This window comes from Alligator sinensis, unplaced genomic scaffold (genome assembly GCF_000455745.1).
Source record: "Alligator sinensis unplaced genomic scaffold, ASM45574v1 scaffold860_1, whole genome shotgun sequence".
Taxonomy (NCBI): domain Eukaryota; kingdom Metazoa; phylum Chordata; order Crocodylia; family Alligatoridae; genus Alligator; species Alligator sinensis.
In genome coordinates, this window is record NW_005841923.1 from 705132 (window position 1) to 710469 (window position 5338).

Consider the following 5338-nt stretch of genomic DNA (forward strand, 5'->3'; position numbering starts at 1 on the left):
AAGACAGTGCCCGCTGAACAATACCTCAGTCAGCAACAGGAGCCACTGAAAGCCAGTCTACACTACACCTCTTATTGTAATATAGGTTTTTTAATTCAAGCAGTAGAAGCTTATTGTTTTAGATCCACAGGTTTACTCCCTAAACAAGTACCCTTCTGAAGGCATCAGTACACTAGGTAAGGAAAAATGTTACTGAGGGGTAAGAGAGACACGTATAAAGACCTTCTACCAGTGAGGAGCTTCTACTATCTATTCTACCTCCATAGTGTCAAGACTTACAACAAAATTCTTTGAAGACTACACAAAACCTAATCTTGTGTTTTCCTTCTCTTAGAGGACCAATGTTCCCTTTTATAGCTCCCAAATGTCTGTGGGGCACAGGGAAAATTCAAATGGCCTTTCAAAACACCCCTGCACTAACAAAAACCCCTTAGAAAAAAATAGTATTTTTTAAAGTTAGAAGACCTAAACAAATCCTGTAATTCTGTATCTATACAACGGAAGGGCTGGTTGAGGTTCTCAAAGGCTCCTGGGAACCCCTAATAAATGATACCACTAAAGGAGAGGCAAGGTAAGTTTTTTTTCCCCTCTCTCAAACCCCAGGAGGTGTCCTTAGCACCTCTCCTGTCCCCACCCCAGTAACAAGTGTCTTAAAATCGTAGAGGTTGGACACTGTGCTTCACTACCAATATATCTGCATATTTTTCAAGAGCAACATATAAATACCCTTTGTGTACTGATTATAAGTCAACCCTGTGTATAAGTTGGCTTATTTTCTGTTTCAGTGTTATATAAACAGCTTTTTCTCTGAATAAAAGTCAATAACTGCAGATAAAGATCTCAAACTGCAATTGCCCTTTACAAGGTCCCATAGGAGAATCACAAAACTAAGGACAGAATCCAAAGGCTTAAATGCATTAAAAATGCTAAAATAAAAATGGCATTGAAAAGATTTCTAATTTGGTATTATTGTATATGCAAAAAACACTATATTTTTTTCACATGCTACATGCTCCCTAAATAAGACATGCATCTTTTTTATTTTTTGGAAGACAGAATGTAGGGGGAAAAGAAGATTTTTTCAGAATCGGTCATGGCCTACAGTTGGCTCTTTCATGGAGACACTATGCTTCAAAATGCCTGCCAGCTTCTCTCTCTTTTCCAACAAGTTGGGGAAGGTGGGGGGCGCGGGTACAAAAGTAGACAAAGTTAGTTGTTAACCCTTTCACAGGCACTCAAATTGGAAGCAGCTCAACCAAATACTGGTTCCAATTTCAGGGAAGCTGAGAAAGGGTCAACACTGGACTGTTAAAACACTGGACTGTGCCTATGCTACTTGCTGACCGGGAGAGATAAGCTGGAAGTCACTATGAAGCACAGTGTCATCATACTTCTACTCTTCCATGCTTTTAGGGGAAATGAAGAAAATGAGCCCTGTCCCCCTACCCCCCTGGAGCGAACATGCATCACAATGTTGGAGGGCTGATTTTTGGCAAAAAAGGGTGTATGCGATATGTGAGTAAAAACACCACTCTAAGTACAGAAATTCAAACTGTCAGGGATCTGCTTACATGTTGGCCTTGCATGCATGTTGACTGTGTTTTTTATGGGCCTTTTGGAAGGAAAATAAGAGTCAACATATATAATCAGTACAATATGGTAGTACTATCAAATGCACTGCTTAGTAATCCATTCTCTGTGATGTTGTTTTTCTCTCCATTATGGCTATTTTAAAGTAAAGGGGAAAAAAAACAACTCATTTTTAGGCTCCTTTGATCTTCACTACCACTCCCAGGAAATACAACTTCTGGCATGTGGTACTTTTCATAGGGAAATGGTTTGAGATAGTGTCTTCTTGCAATTTTGGGGATGCAATACTGGCTTATTAGTATTTTGTGAAAGCGAAGTGTGCTATTTGCACACCATTGCAATAAAAATCTACTGCAATTATAGTACCTATTCAACTGCCATTCAAGTCAGAGGGAAGATTCTGTTGACTTGAATGAACTTTGGATGAGACCTACACAGTCTACTGCTTTGTCTGAACCATTAAACTGTATTTTTATATGAGCCTGTTTAAAAGACACCATCAACTTAACAAAAGACTTCCACTTGGCCTAGTTGGTTGCCTGTAATACCTTAGATTATTAAAACTAAATGATACTAGAGGAGAAAAAATTTTGTGGTTATTGTATTACATTCATTTGACAACTGTTTCCAGTTTCTCTTTTGTATATTTTTTATAATAGCAAAATGGTAAAGATCTTCTAGGACAAATGTGGTACTTAAAATACTTTACAATCATTTTTTAAATATGACTAAGTTACAAATTGATGGTGCCTTTTAATCTATGTTTGGAAATAGAATACTGTCCCTACATAGTGTGAAGAAGTCTGAATCACTGGCTCCTATTTGGGGTAACTTCCCTTAATTGTTTGATTCTTCATTCCTCATGTTATTAAGAGATAGTTGAAAGAGATGTGTGGATTTTGTGTAAAACTCTATATTATTAAGACAAGTTCAGAAAACTGCAAGCAACACTTTCAGTACTTATTTAGAGTTGTTTTACAACAACTGGCTGTTTTCCCTTTTCTTTTTTTTATATATATTTCAAAGTTATTCCATTGCTTGAAATATATTTCTGATTGTTCTTGACTTGCCAAGATGTTTATTGTGGCAGGAAATCCTAGAAAGTCATCTGTCATCCCCGAGTAGTGTCTTTGAGCCATGTACCCCATCTACTGCCTTCCTGAATGCCCATTTTCCTAACTATTGGGATGTGGTGCTACACATATGCCTAAGGCCTTAAACATATACCTGCCATTTACAGAGGTTAGACTGGAGACATGTTGGAGAGCCATGTCAGCACATAAAGGTTAGTTTGGGGAGCCAGTCTCTGCTCCCTTCCACATGAGGATTTGCATTTATCTCTGTAGTAGTGAGGCTAACCCTCCACAGAATTGTTGTGGCTACCTGGATGTGAAAAGGGACTAAACAATATTAATACAAACAAAGTCTTAATTTGTGACTCAAGGAATTTGAGAACATAAATTGTGGAAAGTTCTTCAGGTGTATTGAGTCACTTAAGATTAGATTTTCAAGTACTCATTAACTTGTGCCTTTCTCTGATGGTACCAAAGGCAAGGTGTTCAAAGGTGTAAGCACACACAACAAAGCTTGAAGGGAAGCTTCAGAAACTCTGAAAATGAAGGCTAATGTGTCTCCATCTAGTGGAGCACGCAAAGCTAGTGGATGCTTTTAAAAATGCTGACTTTAAATTCCTTGTGCTTCATTTTCCCACTTCTTTAGAATAAGGGAAAACATATCCACCTTTGTAGAGACCTTGATGAAAACCACTACCTAAATACTAAAAATTAAAATTATTTAGTTTTATTTTTACTTGAGATCATCCAATTATTCATGTAAATAGCACACCGCATATAACCATTACCAGAAAGGCTTTCAACAATTCAAAAGCCACATTCCAAATCCTCTGTGAAGAAAAGTATGTTTTTGTGAGATATATTGGGGAAACATTTTCTTCTTCATATATAATATCAATGTCTACAGTGTTGGAGTATACTCACATTAAATAGGCTTTGCAGTTGATTAAATGCCTTAACTTTTCTTCAGTATTTAATCAACAGCAAACACTGGTTATGGCTTTGTATACTGTAGCGCAACAGAATAAAATTTGTTTTTATGTAGATCCTCTCACATTGAGATTAGTTACTAATGTAGTGACTCTGTAGGCAAACAGAGTGGCAATTATATACTCAGCCGTAGCTCACAATCCAACTTAGACATTAGAACCTGTTTTATTGAGAGAGAGAAAATGTTGACATCATTACAGTGTTGACTATATTACATTATTGTTTAAATGTAAGCTGTAAAATGTCTCATGCCACAGTTATGATAAATCCTTCTTTGGCATTTCACTTTGAAACAAATTTGAAGCAACTGTGAAAATAAAGTAGGTATTTGTTTTAAACAGAAGACCTTTTTTAATCATACTGTGTTTTTAGGGTTCTGAATTGCATGTTCCAACATAATTTAGAAGGACATAATGAGACTATGCCCAAGATGACTAGAAATCGTTATTGATTTCTGATTAATCACTGATTGATTTATACAGTATCTGTTCAGAAATAAAACAAGGGATAGAGAATCTGCAAACAGGCATATATAACCTAAATATAAGTTTAGGTTACACAAATGCCAGGCTATAAATTTAGGAGTAAGGGTTCAATTGAGCGAGGTACAGAGTACTGTCTACATGTACTTATACCAGTATGAATAAAGAATTCTCTGTATCTCACAGGACTTGATTTAGAGTAAAACTGCCCACCGTTTTTGTTAAATAATCAAATGAATAAAAATTAAACAAGGCAGAGAAGGTCCTTTTCTAACTTGACCCAGACCTTCCTACAGTAGTAATCTGTGCTATTTCAGGAATTTGAAAGATGTTCTGGTTCACAACTTTTGCGGCCATCTAACCACCCAAAGCTGTTTGTTAAGGGCTGTAGTTCCCTGGTGAGGTCCCACCCATGAACTATCTCTAGACTCTAGCAATGATTCACTTTTGTATTGCAAACTATTTGACAAGTATGTTCCCCACCAGCACCAATTCATCACATACTCTTACTGTAAGGTGAATCCCCCTCTCCCCTAACCCACCTTTTAAAAGGTGGAAAGAAGGGGTGTTTGAGCAGTTACTCTTCTGGATCATGCTTGCTGATCAGGAATGCTGACTAAACAAGGTCTGCAGTGAACTGAGCCTGCTGCCACTAGCCAAAGCAATTCACTACCTTCCCACAAATAACCCAACATGTACCATTCCTGTTGAAACTGAAGTCAGAGCCTGTGGCCCACAGGATTTCCCCCTGGGGAACCATGGTAGCTTTCAGTTACTGGGTGTGAAATGGACAATCCCCTAATGAACTCCCACTGGTCTCAGTTAGATCCATGGCTGGTTCTTTAGCAGATCACAGTGCATCAAGGAATTCCACACTTGATGCACGAGGCAGGATGTAGGCTACAGGTATAATTCAATCAAGGGGTTTCAATGGCATCTTGCATCACACAGCCAAATCTCGGATAGCATTGGGGGTCATTTTATGGCCCCAAAATGGATAACTTGCCTATATAGAGAAAATGTTGTTGTTTACAACAATGAATTGTCCATAATACTGCAAAGTCATCAAGCTTTCTGCTGTTTTGTCATCCTCTTGTTATCTCCAGAGATAAACAATAGGCCACTTAGGCCTTGAGGTGTGTAAACATCCTTTCCATAGATAGGACTCCTTCCTTGCCTGTTAATGTTGTTTCATATGTGAGC